The sequence below is a fragment of the Megalobrama amblycephala genome, linkage group LG20 (genome assembly GCF_018812025.1).
Source record: "Megalobrama amblycephala isolate DHTTF-2021 linkage group LG20, ASM1881202v1, whole genome shotgun sequence".
Taxonomy (NCBI): Eukaryota; Metazoa; Chordata; class Actinopteri; order Cypriniformes; family Xenocyprididae; genus Megalobrama; species Megalobrama amblycephala.
Window position 1 is genome coordinate 22,719,946 of NC_063063.1, and position 19,795 is coordinate 22,739,740.

The following is a 19,795-nucleotide window of genomic DNA, read 5'->3' on the forward strand; positions in this document are numbered from 1 at the left end:
TATTATGTGTAAATAATAAAGAAATGTTTTGGACAAGACACTACCTGCATCCTAGCTTATTCTAGGATTCATGTACAGTCTTGACCAAACCGCATTTATTGCTGCATCATGGTTCTCTCTAAGATTTACCACACTTTCCTTCCTTTTACAATTTTTTACTTCATACAACACTAGGCATGGATTCCAAGTCATTTTTGGTCTTTAAAGGATTAAGCAAATAAGACCTTTTACAATCGTTGCAAGGTAAAAATGATTTCAGACAGTAACACTGTAGAGCTTCTGCCTCTTAAGTTCATACATGGTATCATTTTAATAGAGATATAGAACCTTACTGCTTTGTGTAACTTTCCTAAAATGGGTCGATCTGATTGTATAAGGTACTTTTGGTCTCCCACACTGCCTTTGAATTGTGTTTTTGACAAATCAGGCGCATTGTGTCAGGTTCATTGTGTGTCATGTCGGATTCAGGGCTAAAGATGTTAGGAATGAGAGCACTCCCGTTCCTGAGAGTCCACTTTATCGCCGTAATTGGCTCAGTAACGGGGAAAAACAGTTTGCATTCTTGATAGAACACACAGTATCACACACACACACACACACATTCAGCTTTAAGCCTAGGAAGAGAGAAGCCTGTAGGCGGTATTCTTTAACCTACCTCGTTACCGCTGTGATCGAGCGGCCCGAGGAGAGGAGACACCTCTTCGTTTTGACCTGATTGAGGCATGTGTTTCTATGGCCCCTCGAGAAACTGACCACCTTGTTTGGGATGTGTTTACTCTACCTGTGGCTTTAAATGCTCTTTGTCTTTTGTTTGCACAACACTTTTAAGCAAGCTCGTCAAGCAGGTCATGCGTGCGTGTTGAATATCATCAGTTTGCTGTGTTAACATAGTAGCATAAACACGCAATCGGGGAGAAAGTGCAATCCTGTAGCCCTCGTCTGGAGCTTTCCCTCGAGGCCTGCATGCACAGGGCCTGTATGTGCCAGGGAGTGGGCGGCAGCCCTACAAAAACACGTCGTTATTGCTCCCCTCACCTTCAGCCTGCAGCAGAACTGCTGACATTCTGATGTGTGGTTACACATGACGGCTGATATCATCACGGGCTCATTACCACAACATGCTTCATTTGAAATGAGCCAGACGTCGGCAATGAGAACACAGTCATGAGAGAGACACAAAGCGAGGGAAGACACTATGCACAGTTAGGTGGTTTTTTTTTTTTTATCACAAAAATTGGAATAAAAGGGAGGATGTTGATGATGAGCAGTGCGGTGACTTTCCGAATGTGCAGATGTGACTGCTCGGTAATTATGTTTGACTGAGTTTTTTGCGGATTATAGCTGCCAGCTATGCAAGGACAAAGAGCACTGACTCAGTGGGATTAGAACTACATCATGTAAGGACGTCCACCCAAGTGTAACAAAAACCTCATTAACATCTCATGGAAACACTATTTTAATTAGCTGCATTTTATTCTCTTTAAATCCTTTATACATGCACAAGAGGGCTTCTGGGGACCCTCGGCTTCTACTTGCATTTTTTTCCTTTTGTGTAGTCACTGTTGGTGCAGTTTAGTGTGTCCTCTGAGATTTGAGTTTAAACCAAACCAGGAAAACAGGCGAGGAGTTGTTTACCAACTGGAGTTAAGCTATATATAAGAAGCACCTCAGGCCCCTTGACATATTCTTAATTGAATCTTCTCGACTCGTTTAATGAGAAGGAAAGACAGAGTCTATTAGGCAGGGATCCCTATGTAATGCATGGCTAATGTTCTAAAACAATCTAGAGCCTGAAAACCAATGTTTATATGATGAGTAACCCAGCCGTTTGCCACAATGACTGCCATCTAGTGTTCCATATTCAGTTCCATGTTCCAAAAATGGTTCCATATTTTGTAAAAATATGAAACAAATGGCTCTTATGAGCTGATTCTTTTTGAGAAAACAAACATACTGTACAGTGCAACCTGTGCAATCTGATTTCCAAAGAATGATTCTTATGATTTGGTTCTTTTTTGGTGAATCAAAAACGTACAGCCTAGTTCAGTTGCCGAACATGTGACTAAGATGATCTGCTTCTTTTTGCGAATCAAACAAATACAGCATGACCAGTGCATTTCAACTGATTTTCGAATGAATGACGCTTGTGAGTTTGAATCTATCTATTGGTCTGTCTGTCCCTGAAAATCAGCTCTCCTTTCTTTTTATTTCATAAAAATTAATATGGGAACCATGTTACTATATGTTTTTTAGTACTGTTAAATAAAGGGTTAGTTCACCCAAAAATTTAATTTCTGTTATTAAGTACTCACCCTCATGTTGTTCCACACCCGTAAGACCGTAAGTTCATCTTCGGAACACAAATTAAGATATTTTTTGATGAAATCCGAGGGTATCTCTTCCACACATAGGCAGCAACGTCATTGCACCTTTTGACGTCCAAAAAGGTAGTTAAAAACATGGTTAAAATAGTCATCGTGAACCTTAATGTTATAAAGTGACGAGAATACTTTCCGAAGATGAACGAAGGTCTTACGGGTGTGGAACGACATGAGGGTAAGTAATTAATGACATAAATTACCCTACTGCCTTCTACCTGCAAACATGTTTTAATATTATTTTTGGGCGGAATGTAAACAATTTAATACATATATCAGATCATCAGCCACTTCTATCCTGCTCTAATTCCTTTTGTCTGTACAGATCAGCAGGCTCCATTGATTTGAGACCGTCATTAACTCAATCTCAGCATATCACTGTTCAGTGCAGATTGGTTTGTAGATGTAGGGTATTTGAGGACAGCAGGACTTCGAGTGCTCCTGGTTTGAGAATCAAAGCACTTTTTAGAAGCTGCAGAATGAATTTTTCACAGTGGTCTCACTTCACTGGATTCCAGCAGCAAACTAGTAGGTTGTGCCAAGGATGGTGGGGGTTGCGATTGAAGGAAGTGGGGAGCAGGTCAAAGTTTGCCGTGGCTGTAGGAGCCACTAGAGAACATGTCAATCTGTGATGCTGGGCACTGGCACAGAACTGATTGGCCTTCTGAAATAGAATGAAACAAAACAGGAATGTCTGTTGCAGTTTGGTTCTTTTTTGGTTCTAATGTGGTGTGTGTGTATATATATGTGCTGCTTGAAAATTTGTGAACCCCTTTACAGAATCTGCTAATTTTTTGTATTTTTTTAACAAAATAAGAGGGATCATACAAAATGCATGTTATTTTTTATTTCGTACTGTCCTGAATAAGATAATTTACATAAAAGATGTTTACATGTAGTCCACAAGACAAAAAATAGCTGAATTTATAAAAATGACCCTGCTCAAAAGTTTACATACCCTTGATTCTAAAGAAGGAAACATGATGCATTAAGAACCAGGGGGTATAGTCTTTTTGAATTTGAAGATCAGGTAAATTGTACTTAATTTGTCTTCTGGGAAACATGTAAGTAATATTTAAACAAAATAAGAAAACTTTGTCTGTCTTCATCCTGTACAAAAGTTTTCACCCCCCAACTCTTAATGCATCGTGTTTCCTTCTGGAACATCAGTGATTGTTCAAATCTTTTTTTTTTTAATACTTGTATTTGAGTCCCTCAGTTGTCCTCAGTGTGAAAAGATGGATCTCAAAATCATACAGTCACTGCTGGAAAGGGTTCAAATATGCAAAAGATACTGGAAAACGAAAGAATTTGCAGGACCTGAATGATTTTTCTGAAGAATGTTGGGCAGTTTAACTGCTCAGGAAAAACAATGGACTCAAGAACAACCATCACATAACAAACAAACAGCTGTGGATCATCTAGGTAATGACACACAGTATTAAGAATCAAGGGTATGTAAACTTTTGAGCAGGGTCATTTTTGTAAATTCAGCTATTTTTTGTCTCATGGACTATATGTAAACATATTTTTATTCAGGGCAGTACTTAATAAAAAATAACATGCATTTTGTATGATCCCTCTTATTTTGTTAAAATAACATTTTGCAGAATTTACAAGGGGTTCACAAACCTTCCAGCAGCACTGTATATCTATATACTATAGTGCAATGTAGTGTGTACTATACCATAACTAAGTGCAATGTAGTGTTGTCAAAAATATAGAGTTTTCGATACATATCGATACAGAAATATCTAAAACGCTTCCAATACTGATAATGTAATGTAAAATAATGTCTTGGAGAATATTCATGCAATTATGAGTATTCAGTCAGTTATGTTTTAAGTGAACGTAAAGCCCTTTATATATATATATATATATATATATATATATATATACACACACATACATACATACATACTCAATGATTGTGTTTGGTGTAGACGCTGTGTCAGGGTGCTGCAGACACAAAGGCTGCTTTGGAAGAAAGAAAAAAAAAAACTGTGCCCCTTTCACTAGAAACTAGCTTGCAGCCATCCGCATGGCCGCTGATGTCAGGGAGCTGTCACGGAAACTGCAGCAGAGCACAAATAACACACATGTGTATAATCCTCACATCCCTTTTCTAGATGAGCTGCTTCTGTCACGATAGCAGACTTTCAAATGGCAAAATATCAGAGTAAATCAAATCAGTGTTTCTTAGAAAACAGAAGGTTGTTTGGTTTTGTTATAACCTGAGACTATTGACTGTTTAATATAATGACAATTTTCTTCACCGGTTTATCAAATTGTGCTTCGTGAATGGTTGTCTGCTCGATGTTCACGCGCAGTTTCCCTTACTCGTACCTCAGCTGAGAGAGGCTCTATTTTCAGCGGTCTATCATTAGAGTTGTGCTAAGCTGGCATATTGTTCTTTATTATGCTAATGTGTGGGTATTGTATCACAAAGTAATTGTACATTGCGTTTTTGTGTGGCAACATCTTTTGTGTGGATGTGTGTATGTGCAAGCTTCAGGTTGAAACAAACTCCTGTCTTTAACCAACACCTTTACTTTCAATAGCTTAATGTTTTATAAGTCTTTGCAGTTTCTTTTTTCTTTTTCTTTTCTTTTTTTTTTTTTTTTTACTTTTTTTAAAAGTTTTTTTGTAAATTATCTCCATCAAAAACCAGATGGTGCAAGATAGTTGAGATATATTAGGTTAGGAGTACCATTTATCATAGACCAGTGCAAAACGAGTGGCAAATCAGTGCTTGGAAACACTACGTGAACAGATCACATGACAGGTCATCATAACCAAGGGATCATGGTTTGTCTGGTTATTATGGTTTAGTTAGTCTTGTACACTGAACAAAAGGTGTAGGATTTGTTTTGAAAATTTTCGCTCAGAAATGGCTCTTCAGTTTCACAAATAATTACAAAAAATGGCAAGTAACATTGAATTAAACGTGACACTTTGAAGTAGAAATAGTGTTTTCATGTAAAAGCTACTGTAGTGATATTTGTTTTATTTACAACTTTAAAAATTATTTTTACAGTATAGTAGATGCTGTAACTACACCATTCTGCAGACCAAAAATGAGCTTTTTTTTTATTTTTTTAAAATCCTTTTTTTTTTTTTTATATAATGTTTTTGAAAGTAATATATCACTAAAATATTTTTGCCTGTCTGGTACCGTTGACGTCACAGTTCAGTATAGTCACTAACGAAGAATTTGGTACTTTGCACATTATTGTAGTGCCATTAGCCAATTAACATTGTCACAACATCATTTTCCTGCACTTTCATAGTGACCAGTCACATGGTGTTTATGGGTCAGGTGATTGGCTCAAAAGCAATTGTTTCCAAGCACAAATAGGAGTTGTGCTAAGCCTAAGCATTTTGTTCTTTATTATGCTAATGTGTGGGTATTCTATGACATAGTAATTGTATAATTGCTGGTGCTAATTTTTTTTTCATAAATTTTACATTTTAAAAAAGTACTTGCAAAGTAAAAAAAAAAAGGAATTCTGTGCCACCAAGATATTTCCACAATAGGCCTTCTGGCAAGTGATTTTGATTAAAACCTCATAAATACTGCTATACAATGTCTAGTAGAAAACAGAAATAGGTTACTGACCTTTTTTCTTAGGCATACAGGATTGAATCGTTGCGTATTGGTGGTACAAAATGACAGTTGTGAAAGGGACCCTGTGAGGACGTCATGTGAATCAAATCACCTTCGATTTTCTGTTGTGCAAAACACTATAAAGGTTACCTATATAAAAGCACAAGCAAATGAACATTTCAGCAATCAACACTTTAGACTGCTTACTTTGACATAAACCAGAGAACACCTAACACTGAGCTGGAAATACGCCTTTTTCTGCAGGTTTCTTTTTTACGCTGTTCTGTACAGTAAGTTTGAGCTCTGCTGAGGTGCCTATCTTTGTGTACACCCCGGAGCTGAGGCGCTTGACAGTTCATTAAAGAATCCTGAGATCGTCTGTCCTTATTTTTGGAAGGCATGTTGGAGGAGAGGGATTGTGCGAGCTGCCAGAAAAGCGACGAGGGGCGGACACAGGGAGCTAAAGTGGAGCTTTTCTCAGTGCTGGCATTGTATTTCCAGGGGCTTCAAAGCTGTCTGCCCCAAAGCTGCTGGCTCTTGAAACACTTTGGAGAACAGATACCTTGATCAAACGATTGAGAAGACAGATTTGCGTTGAACAGAAGATGTTTACGGCCGAGGGTGCTGCTTTTTTCTTTTTGCATTGAGAAAATTGCAGTTAATACTGAATTAAATTAAGCATTGTGCACCCGAGTCCACTCACTGGTCAGATTCGCAAGTCGGTACTGCGGCATCAGCTTGATTAATTGGAAAGCCGGTTGTACGAGTTTGGAATTAAAAACCACAAAATATCTTTCAGGAAGTAGGGTTATGTTAAAAATGAAGGATGTGTGGGGCGCTTAACAAGAGAAATTTTATTCTTCTTGAGCACTGGAAGAGAAAGAACTGGAGTACAGACTGTACAGCTGTAGCAATAACCGTCCCTGGAGAATGACTGTTAAAGGTGTGTTAAGGTGAGAGAGAGAACAGTCTCGGTTAGATGCAGTTCAAATACGCCGCAGACCTGGGGTACAAAGAAAGGTGAGAGACTCAGAAAAAGACAGAACAAATGTTCAGCACTGAATTCATGCTGTACAAGGGCAATGAAATGAATAGTTCTGTTTGGGCAAGGTGGAGGGCTGACCCGAGCCTACCTGCTGCCTCAGGCCGCCACACTGTTTGAAAACCCTCATATTTTTCTCCGTCAGCATCATCGATGACCTCCAGCATGGTGTCCATCCAGGAATGCTTTATCAAGAGAGAGAGAGAGGGAGGCTGGATTGTGATTGGTGTCATAGTTTGTTTGTTTTTTTTTTACTTTTTTGTCATAGTTTTTAATATGCTTGTTAGCTTTATAGGCTAATTTGTACAATATATATATTTTAAAAAATGTATTATTTCTAAGTATTTGCTTGTTTATTAAATCAAGCATTAAGTATATAAAAGAAATTATATGAGCTTTTGCTTGCATCAAAACATTTTATCTTTTAAAATGAACATTTTGTTCATTATCCATTCGAATTGGCAGTGGACCTAAAGAGGGGGAAAAAAACCCTGCACAATATTTTGGCAAACCATTTTCTTTCTGTTAATGTCTCTTTGTATTCACTGCAGAAATTGAATTGTTAGCTATAGTAACTGGCATTTTTTTTTTCCTTCATGCTAAGCCACATCCCTAAATATAATGTGTTGGTTATTGTATCTGTACAGTATGTATATCAAAAATGTTTTTCAAATGTATTGCATTAATGTTAATTATTAAATGATATTCTTCATTACCAACCAAAGATTTTGGGTCAGTGTTTTTTTTTTTTTTTTTTGGTCCCACTTTATATTAGACTGTCTTTAACTACTTTACTAAAATTTTAATAACTCCTCGTCCGTTCTCTGTTTATGTTAAGTGTATGTTTGGTTACATTTATTGTCTATAACTGTGGAAATCCGTATCTGCCTCATCTCTACACCACCATACCGTAACAGAAGAACGGACCAAAAACGACCGGATTACAAAAAAAAAAAAGATTGCTTCCTGGCTCGTGCTCCTCCTATACTTGCATGTTTTTACATTGTACATTACATCTGTAATTACCTTCTCTTACCTCTTAACCCACTTGTCCCTAACCTTACCTGTATCTATACCCTAACCTTACCTATATTACCTATGTTTTGCAATACAACATGAACACAAAAAGTACACTGTACTTTTATGTAAGTACATAGTAATTAGACACCTAACATAAATAATGACTTTTTTTAGTAATAGCCTAACTTTTTTTTTTAGCCAGGATATATTAAATTGATCAAAAGTGACAGCAAATACATTACTAATTTTCAAATGAATTTCAAATGAATGCTGTTCCGTTTAATTGTTCAGTTGAGCTGTTCATCAAAGAATCCTGAAAAAATGCATCACAGTTTCCACAGAAATATTCAGCAGCGCAACTGTTTTGATAATTGATAATAATCAGAAATGTTGCCTGAGAACCAAGACAGCATAGAATGATGTCTGTGTGAATTTTCTTTTTCTTTTTTTGTGACTTAAGTGCAGGAGAGATTCTATAGTACATTACATGGCTGGAGTTATGATGATCATGGGTTGGTCAGTGGCAGGTTCTAAATCTATCACCACTCCGACTGCAGTTACAGAAAGAAAAAAGAAAAATATCACAAAAAGCCTCTTGTTTAATACGAGTTCATGTTTTAATTTATGGCTTTAACACAACTTCAGTTTTTGGCACGGGTTGTGGTTCTTTTTGATAGCGGTGCATATGTAGTAATTCACTACATCTCACAGTTCTTTTTTATCTCTGCATTATTTTCCTCAGAATCCAGTTCAGACAAGAAGGAATGCTGCCAGTTGAAGCCTAGTCTCTGATAGCAGTGGAGAATAACTGTCTACTTCCCGCAAGAATACAAGACTTCTCTGATCTGGTAAGCACACACAAGAAAACTCAAGTTCATTTCCATGGTATAGTCTTGAATAGAAGTAACTTTCAGGGTAGTGTTGCTTAATATTTTTTAAAATGTTTTTTTTTGTAATATTATTAATTATGTTAGAATGCTGTATTTGCATTTTTCCCACATGTCCATTTTACAGGTTTTATACCAAGTTTTTACACCATGTTAAACAACATTTGAAGCTGCTGCACTTTTGGCAAAAAGCATGAATGATTAGATGTTAATATGAATGCAAATCAATTAAATAATGGATCATTCATAGTTTTGAATTTCTTTGAAGCTTTTCTCAGATGTTGAACAGCTCGATTTAGGTTTTGGCTTTTTTCAGAGAAAGAATAAATTCATCAGACTTATAGTATTAATAGTTTGCTCCTAAATCAGTATGCAAATATATATATATATATATATATATATATATATATATATATATATATATATATATATATATATTTCTTTAATTTAAATGTATTTAATTACATTTTTATTTTAATATATATATACAGCTATGGAAAAAATTAAGAGACCACTTAACATTGATTTCTGAACTTGGAGTGGTCTCTTAATTTTTTCCATAGCTGTATATATATATATATATATATATATATATATATATATATATATATATATATATATTTTTTTTTTTTTTTTTTTTAAATGTCTGTTTTTTTGTGTTGTTTAGTTACGTCAGAGTTACGTTACTTGGTGTAACAGGCCTTACAAAGTATAATTTAATTCAATTTTGATTTGAAATTCTGATTAAATCATCTCTGTGTTAGAGGAAGAGGCTTTTAGTGTATGAACATGCATAACAAAAGCGTGTTTTGTTTGATCCCACAATTGGAGTGGTTGTTTCTGTATACAGGAAACTATTGGATAGGGATACCAGTCTATTATGGGCTCTTGCTAGCTAGCAGGTATCCATTGGACAACACAGGGCTTGATGACTGCTTTCATCAAATGGCAAAAACACCTTTCACATTTGAGAACCTCTTTGAATAATATCAAGAGCCACTTAAATTAGTATAGAGTGGATGTTAGGAACTGGCTGCAATTCCTGTTTTCTTCCCCTCCAATTCTAAATCTGTTCTCATTTTAAGTAAATACAGACTCCAATCTCCGCTTGCTCCAGTCACCTTAGGAATGAATGTGCCAAAGGGGACGCTAGTTTCTCATTCAGCCCGAGTATGCTGGGTAGGGGGTGTGGGGAGAAGTGTCTGTAAGTGCACTTGAGCTACTGAACTCACGCAGTGCGACAGTCAAGTGCACGACCAGCTAAAAGCTGCTCGCAGTGAAAAGACCCTCTCGAAATGTTTGTCTGAATCTCATAATTTTCCTGAATAAGTTTATTGTAGACTCATTCCTGTAATACAAACCTTTTATTGCAAACTGTCATACTTTGCACGCGTGCTTGACAGAAACAACAGATTGTGGGGGAAGGGTTGGCTACGTGTCTGGAGTAGAACGGAAGATGGGAATGGAAGAGGTCATTAGCATTCCAAGAGAGTGTTGGCGTCTGGTGGAGCAGAGCCATGCTTCACTGCCTGGCACAATAGGGCAACGCGGCGGCCATTAAGGCAGCTGGGTTTGGGGGTTAGGGCCCATGGAGGGCACTGCCACCCCCTGCATGGGAGCAATGAGAGGCCCTGGGCAGGTGGTCTATCAGGGACAGGGGACTGAAAGGCCAGGACAAATTGGTACAGGGAGGCTCATTTCCCAAACTCAGCATGAGGGACAGCACAGCAACTCCATGAGAGTGGAAAAAAAGAAAAAGGAGAAAAAGACTCCTAAGGGCACCAGCATGTGAGTGATGGACTTACCAAGAGGGCAGTCAATTGTGGGGGAGAGTGGGGTAAGATGTGTCTGTGGGCCCCTTTTTATTTTTTGTCACATTATGTATTTAGAAACGGCGTATCATATGGAAAAAAAGTGTGGAAAACTTGACGTACCAAAATATATTTATATTTAATTTGCTTTTACATAAAGATCATTTTACATGGCATGTAGAAAATGTACTGTTAAAGAATTACTAGCGTAAAGTCGGGTAATTTATCTGGGTATAGATTAGCCATGAATTATTTTTCCCAAAATGATAGCCATTGGGTAAAGTGTATTTAATGCTTTGGGGTAAGCTGTGTCAAGTACACAAGTAATAGTTATGGTGAGCTTTGCATCTAAAGGAAGGAAATACTTTTTCAAATAATTTTACTGTTACAAGTACTATTAGAAAATGTTGAACATTATTTCACTATGTTTAAATATTTTGAATACTAAACCTTGGTTCTCTCTATGGCTAATTCCTTCTTGTTGCATGTCGTGTTCAGACATTAGTGGCAATTAGAGGTGAAGGCTGTCCAGATGTGTGGCTGAGAGTTGGGATAGAGCTAAATTAGACACTCTTGTGGCCATATGGTGGAGTTTTCCTCAGTCCTGCACTCATGATTTGCTAAGCTCAGGCATTAAAGTCAGTACTAATGGCTGATGGAAATATACACTACTGAATTTTCAGTCTCAGGCTTAGTATTAATTTATTAAATTATGCTTACTATGGTAGTGTACAAAAAATACAACAAAATAAGGCTTTTTAATGGAATTGTACATTGGTAAGTTTTTTTTAATTCATATTTGAAAAACAATTATTTATTAATGATTTGACATTACACCAAAATGCAGCTTACCCCCAATCTGACTTTTTTCCCAGAAGTCATATTTCTATGGCTCTATTATTGACACTGTCTTCTAATTTCAGTCAAAGCAGACATCTTAATTTAGTTTTTACCTTTATCTCATTTGTCCTTGCCTAGAGGCCATAAAAGGTGGCATGTTGCAGTAGTATTGTCCTAACCACATAACATTACAATGAGAATTTGTTTGTCCAAACTAAAAGCAAAAACCACACAATAACAGCCAATCAGAAAATATTTGAGGTTTAATACATGTGGAACAAAATTTCGGACTAAGGATATTCCACTGTGGGCAGGGCTAGTGTCACACCACAGATCAAAATGTCCTGTGATTTGTCACTGCTTGTATATTATCCTAACCATGTCGCATTCTCGGCTGGATAGGACAAAAACTGTGATTAACATGATAGGCACCTTTTGTCTCATTGTGTGTGGTTAGGTCACACACTTGTAGTCATTGGTTCTATTAGTAGGCTGAATTGCAGCTCCTGCACAGTCATTTTTTTTTTTTTCTCAGTTCATATATGTCTTGCATGAGTCATACACTAGCTTACATATGATTTAGGGAAAGAGTTTTAGTTAAACGTGTATTTCTCATACATCCTCGCCAAGAAACGACACATGCCTCCCATGCATCAACACAACAGTTTTCAGTGAATGACATTTATTCATCTTTCTCAGACCTGTCAGCCTATTTCTAAAGGCTGTTAAAGTGAAATCCATCAGAACTGGTGCAGTTCAGTGAGCTAGAAGCCATTCTGGACGAGGTAACCATGGGAATGTGGCATTTAAGGGGATAGTTGGGTCTCAAACACAATCTCAAACCCGCATCGACCAATCAGATGAGAGGCTTGATTGCTACATATTGTCACCCTGTTTTTTTGAAAAAGGTAATAAAGTAAACATATTGGGTGAAATGCCCATGAGTGATGTTTTATATATTTATTTATTTATTGACATTGAGTTTATAAAATCCAGTGTATGACAACTTTATTAACCTCGTAGAGATTTATTTTGAAAGCTCTTCACTTTAGTAATACTTTTTAAAAAAAAATATTTTCTATTTGTTTTTTGGCGAAGGACAAGCATGCTATCACTCTTTTGTCGGAGGATTATTTTTCTGCATGACACTTTTGATAAATGGATGGATGGGTGTAAATCTCACCTATGTTGTTGGGGGGAGTATGACCTGTCATTCACTACATAGATTACATACCTGTTCTGGCGGAGATTGAACTCAACTTGTTCTTGAGAATTTTTATCCTTCCTGCCTCAGCCGATCGTCTCCTTGTAAACTGCCTCACTTTGATTGCTAACCCACAAAGTGAGTTTGCTGAGTTTTGCCCGTTATCATTTGTTTGCTGAATATGCCATCTAGTGCATGAAAACACTGACACAACTCATGAAAAGATATGTTTGTTCACGCGCTAGATTTTTCAGTATTTTCTCTGTCACTCCTTGAGGGTCCTTCAGGGCGTGCTGCTCAAGAAATGTGCGTCTCTTGAAAACGCTTTGCCACAAAGTCCTTTTGTCATCAAGCTTGTGTTTGCTGCCTGTTGGAAGTTGATTGTGTGTTTGTTTGCTCACGTTCTTGTTCTCTTACAAACAATAAGATTCCAAATACATCGTTTTTTTTTTTTTTTTTTTCTTTAAATAATTCATATATAATAAGTAAACGTCATGCGCACCTTTGCTTGAAATACTTCCTTTTTTTCCCTGTCTGTCACAGATGAAAAAGTGGCTGAGCTTGTTATCCCCCTGCATAAACCCAGATCAGCGGTCCTGTCTATGGTTAATTCCTTCTTGTTGCATGTCGTGTTCAGACATTAGTGGCGATTAGAGGTGAAGGCTGTCCAGATGTGTGGCTGAGAGTTGGGATAGACCTAAAGTGGACACACTTGTTGCCATATGGTGGTGTTTTCCTCAGCTCTGCACTCGTGATATGCTAAGCTCAGGCATTAAAGTCAGTGCTGATGGCTGTTTGAAACTCATTTTCTTTTGCAAAGACATGTTTGGAGTCAAACTGGGATTTCAAAGAGGTTAAACACATAGGACGGGCTTGATTTTGGATGGTGGGTGATTATATGCCAGAAAGATTGTGAGTATCTTAAAACAATGCCTGTTTTGCTATTGCTTAACATATGTGACCCGTCACGGAATCCAGGGACACAAGTCGGCAGCACAACTCTCGAGCAAAATGAGAAAGAAGCATTTTTTTTCAAAATTGGTGATTTTCGTTTTTTTGCAGAATCTGTTAGTTGAGATCATGAAGAAGCCTTTCCGTGTTTGAGATAGCAGTATTGGTATATTTAAAAGCGTACATTTTGAGGTCGAAATCGGCTTGTTTTTCGGAGATTCTAGCACGCAGTAGGGGCGTGTCATTGTCTGTGTGTATTTCCATACTGGGAAGCGTGGCTACTTATTATGCAGCGCTCTGGCCGGCTCTAGCTGATATCAAAATTCAATGAAGAACCGTGGCCGTTACACCGAAAATGTTTTGAAGTACTTCTTCGGATGCTTATGAACAAGTGCTCACTGATTCTGAAGACGATCTGAGCGACGATGAATAAAATACTCCATCATATTTTGTCATAGAGACATAAGTAATATATATCAATTGAAACTATAGAATGTCTTCTTTTATTTGTGTACACTCAGAGTAAAAACAAAATGTTGTGCTTTTTGAAAAATAAAGAAAACTAACATGATGCGTGATCTCTCATCTCCCTCTGAACGAAGTCCAATCTGATAGTTCTCAGAAAATGGACTGTAACTTAGTGAATACTAATCATAAAAAAATTATACTTATGTCTGAAAAAACGTTGAAATGTCAAGTTTTAAAATGTGTAAGTCAAATCGAAAACAAATCTCTGTGTTTATGTAATCTGTATGAAAAGAGAGCCATGTCAGAAGTCCGTGATTCAGCTCATTATCCGCTAATGCGGCCACGCCCACGGAGCCAGCGCTATTCAGACGCAAATTCAGTCAATACATGCATTCATCGCCTCAATCGTGTATTTATTGTCTTGAAAAGTGTTTTGAATAGCCATAGTTAGCGATCTCTGGCCTCTGTTAGTCCAGTTATTTCCTGGATTGCCTATTCTTCTTTAACAGGCTTCTCAGGTGAGAACATTTCATTTCATGATTAGTGACCAAAATGATCACGGTTATCACAGAATCCTGTTCAAAAAGTCAATTCACCAAGTTTTATGTGGAAAACCAGCAAATAAAAAATAAAATTAGCATCAATATGTACTTTTTCTTTACATAAACGTTAAAATAATAACATTAAAAATGATGGGCAGATTTTAAAGGAGTGTCTTGCAACATGTTATCTACAATGCACAAGTTCATATAGAGTTTTGACAAAAAAGTCACATATTTCAGCCTCTAAATCATTTTTATAAAAGTAAAAAAAAAAAAATTACTGACATTTACAATGCACATTAACCTTTATTATTAATAGTATGTGGTCCATGCAGCTTTACAGGGGGTATGGCTTATCTAAATGAGATGTAAATGAGCCCTATTGTCACTCCCAGCAGGTGAGAACAGGTGAGAACTGCACAAACTTTAAAGGGGTTTTTCTCCCTCTTGAGCTTTCTTGATTGCCTACCTTCAAATGGCCACAACTTCTCCAAATATTATCAGATTTCCATGTGTCACACATCGTTGGAAAGCTTGGAGACTGCACTTTCAGAATCTGTGAATAACTCAAAATGCCCCAAAACCGACTTGTGTCCCTACTTTCCGTGACTGGTCACATATTTCACATGGCCTGATGTCAACAGAAGAAGAAAGCAGTTTCAAGGGGCGGAGCAATTTGTTATATTTTGATTTGAAATTATTAGGATAGAATGTTAAATTTTTGTTTTGTTATAAATTTTTTACTCATTCACGATAAGAGTAGGAACACATTTAGAAAGTAAATATTATGGATGCATGTTACTGTATATTGTTCTCATAATATGAGATGATATTACAGATTTAGGGCCAGATTTACTAAACGGGGCAAATTGTGGCAAGTTTTGCGCACGACCTGCTGCTGATGTGCAAATTAAAGAACACAGACAAAGTCAAATCATTTACATGATGACGAATGCAATCTAACAAAAGCAGCACAAATTAGCGTTGGGACGCAAATAAGCAGTGCTGATGCGCTCTCTGTGCCATGCAGCAATGTTGCAAAATGGGTTAAGACATACATTTTTTGGGTGTTAAATAATGACACAAATACCAGTAAATTGACGAGCGATTAGTAAAGATTAGTAAATCACATTGTGTGTTTCATTTAAATACTCTCCATAAATTTTGCGTCTGACAGGGAAACTCCTACAAATATATATGCAATATGTTCAGCTGCAAAAACAACTCAGTCCACGCCTTTTCAGCGCTAATTTTGCACTGCGTGTCTTCCCGACATTAGTTTTTTGAACACCAAAAGAGGGTTTGCGCTGGCACAAGCTGTTAGTAAATCTGGCCCTCATTTTGTTGATATTAGATATTTAATTATGTATGTCTATTTTTATACTTTTGATTAACTTTGCTGTCATCTAACACTCACTTAATGTTATTCTTTAAACATACTAATAATTCACTGATAGTTAAATGTAACCTTTAGCAAATCTCAAGATGATTTTTCATACTTATCACTATAATTTTGTGATGCCTTTATTCACTTGTAGCATTTTTACACTGATTGATATTAGTGTTTTATTTTTAGTTTATCTGGATGAAATGGTAAAGAATTTTAGCTTCTGTTTAAGTTATTGACTATAACATGAAAATAATTGGTGACACTTTATTTTGATGGTCCCTCATTCTGTTGGCTATAAGTAACTTTGTAACTACAAATGATCTACTAACACTCATTAGAGTATTAGTAGACTATCTACTTAAAGGTGGGGTAAGTAGTTTTTTAAAAACACTGTTTGGAAGTTAGACAGACTGACGCCAACAACAAACGTGTAACCAATTAGCATTAGGAGGGGTATAATGAGGGGTATAATTGAGGAGACAGAATAAGCAAGAGGGAGATTTGAAAAAAAAAAACTGCAGAAAGAGAGATGAGACAATGCAAAAGAGCTCAAAAGAACATCATTGGAATGAAGGTTTATGACTGGACAAGTGCTTTAGAACCCGCGTTAATATTAAAAAATACTTTCCAGCGCTGGAGAGAGCTAAGCGGGAAGGCCTGAAAACAGATGGGGAGGCTGCTTTGATTCTGCTTCACACATGAGTAACACTGTGTTTAAGTGTCATTGATTGTTTAGAGCTGCTGTGTTGTTTGCGATTAACAACAAACTCTTGTTTGTATTTACTCTTGTTTACTGTATGTTAGTTTTTTTTGTGCTTCCTTGTCATTCGTTCATCATCTGAGCTTTATTTTTCGTGAAGAATTTTGTTGCGCATCAGCTGTGATAAACAAACATCCGCTCTTGCATTGCGTGTGTAACAGTGGCCAGATAGTGAGAGTTGTGCAGGTAAACCACTGCACACTGACGACTGCTAGAGAATGTGGTGTTTAGCGTCATTGTCAGTGCACTTGCCTGACAGTAGCGATCGTGACTGACTTGGAGCAGGGTGGTTCGGATTGGAGGGTGAGTTTTGGAGGCGGAGCAATGAAGACAGGGGTGAGTTTGTTTGAGTTGATTTCTAATATCAACAATGTCCAACAGCATTTTTGAAAAACTACTTGCCCCACCTTTAATATCTGCTAACTCTTTATTGTGATGGTCCCCCAACAGACATTCTACTGACAATAAATAACTTTGCAAGTACATGTCAAGTTATTCTAACCCTAACCTACTTATACTCTACTAACAACTCTAATGAGTGTTAGCAGACATGTAGGTGCAACGTTACTCACAGTTAAAGGGGCCATCAAAATAAAGTGAAACCAAATAGTTTATTGGCTTATCGCTATCACCAGAATTGTAATATTGCATCTCAAAAAATACAGTTGTTTTCATGATGACTTTAAAGTGCACTCTTATAGCTGCTAACAGGCAGCATGATTGCTGACACATGCATACAGCCTTTTAAATGATTAAAAATTCATAAATATGCTAGTATGCTTTGAAACTGTGGAAAATGTACACACGTTTCCATACTCTCAGACATACATTCCTTCATGTAGATCTGGACCCCTTGGCACAGCGTGGCTTGCAGACACAGCCTGTTCCACTGGCAGCCCAAATGCTGACGCTGTCACCTGTCTATGTGGATAAAGGTGATTTTGTTAGCACAGCCGTGCTGAGGAACTGGCATACCTCGCCCACATTTGTCCTCTGATAGAGATTGCGTTTCGGGAAAAACGAGCCAATAGCTCTGTCTTATGTTTTTAAGCTCTCTCTGTGTCTTTACTACAATCTGTGGTCATGTTATCCTATGTTGTCAGGTTAAATATCTGCAGTCCAAGATTTTATTTTTTAAATGTGCCATACACAGTTTAAGCAAACATTTTTTTTATATTGTACTTCTGAAATTATTATACATCTTCCAGATGTAATGGAATAGGGATGTATGAACATGCACACCCCTCTCCCTAAAAATAATTATATAAAAAAAAATAAAGCTGCAACATTTGGCGCTGTTGCAGTAGGCTGTAAACATATTAAAAATTAAATCGCACCTACAGGCTTTGAAGTTGCATTTTTAATCTGCAATCTCACAACTTTATTCACGTTCACTCTCTCACGCTTCTAAGGTGCTACTATCAGAAATTAGGTCAGTGGTTTAACTGTCAAAGTATGCATATTGTGTGGCAGAAAATACATCAAAGCATACAATAACAATGTTGGTTTTTTTGTGCATATGCAAAGCTGAGTGTCGTATCCCATCACGAATGTAAAAGAAAATGTGTGAATATGTCTTTGCAGTATTTCAGTGAATAGTATTGGGCAACTGGTGGGTTGTGACCCATAAAGCGGTCAAAAGTCTGTTCTGATAGGGTTGCAAGTGTTTGAAAATATTGGTATTAAAAAAAAGTGTTAACTGTATAATAAGGTTTAATTTATTATTAGTCAAAGGTATTGTTATAGAAGCTTGTTTCTGCCATGGAATTTAAAAAAAAGTAATTGCAAGTTTAAATCTCACAATTCCGACTTTTTTTTCTCAGAATTGTTAGATATAAACTTGCAATTCTGAGAAAAAAGTCAGAATCATAGGATATAAACTCATGGTTGAGAGAAAAAAGTTAGAATTGCGAGTTTATATCAATTCTTTTTTTCTCAGAATCGTGAGATATAAACAGTTTAAATCTCAAAATTATGACTTTCTCAGAATTGTGACTTTATTTCTCAGAATTACACATTTTTCTTCCAATTCTGAGAAAAAAAGTCAGAATTATGAGATTAAAAAGTCTACAAATTTACTATTGTTCATGTTTATGGATAATACTAGTGGTAATTAACTTAAAAAAAAAAAAAAAAAAAAAATATATATATATATATATATATATATATATATATATATATATATTGCTCATGTTATTGTAAAATGTGACCATGTTCACGTATTGATCCTTACTGTAAATTGTCATACTTAATAAATTATCTTGTTGGGCTTGTTCAATTCATGATAATAATTTTAGGGGCATTTTTATTTTTTTTGGTACTGTTGGGTTACTTTTTAAAGTCAAATATAACAAGTGGAACCTGCAACAAAATCAGTTAAAATACACTGCTTTAGAGTGTCATTGGTTTTCACTAATTGATACTTTTGGTGAACTTGGCTCCAAGCTGGTTTCTTAATGCTGCTGTGCAATGGAGTGAGGTTGTTTAATTTTCTGTGGGAGAATCTAATTGAGAGAAATTATGCCATTGTAAGTTTATGCAGTCCCTGCTGTGTTTTTCAGGATCAGGTTGTTTCATGTCACTTAACAGATGTTCAGTCAAGAGTGCCGTTTGCAGGCTTTAATGTGGCTTTTTACAGCTATAGAGCCCGTGTTTATTAGCTTACATGTTTATGGCAGTGGTCGTCGCATGAATTTCTGAGCAAAATGGGCACTGTGTGGTCCGACACTTATTTAGCGACCCGTCAGAGAGCAATTTAAGTGGACGCAGATGTGCTTGTGACACAGGCCAGCTGTGGCGAACGATAGCCTGTCTAACAAAGACAATAATTACAACAGCAAAAAATGCACATTATCAGTCAGTCGAGGGTTTGTGTAAATTCTAGGTTTACGTTAC

At 36.7% G+C, this 19,795-nt stretch overlaps 1 protein-coding gene across 2 annotated transcripts in view; it reads left to right on the forward strand.

Annotated features, from left to right (window-relative positions):
- rbfox3a (RNA binding fox-1 homolog 3a) overlaps positions 1–19,795 on the forward strand; it is a 431,990-nt gene that overhangs the window by 56,785 nt on the left and 355,410 nt on the right. For both annotated transcript variants that reach the window (XM_048170905.1, XM_048170904.1), the window contains exon 2: positions 8,790–8,895. The gene's annotated coding sequence lies outside the window, so the exon portion shown is untranslated. The remainder of the gene's footprint in view (positions 1–8,789; positions 8,896–19,795) is intronic.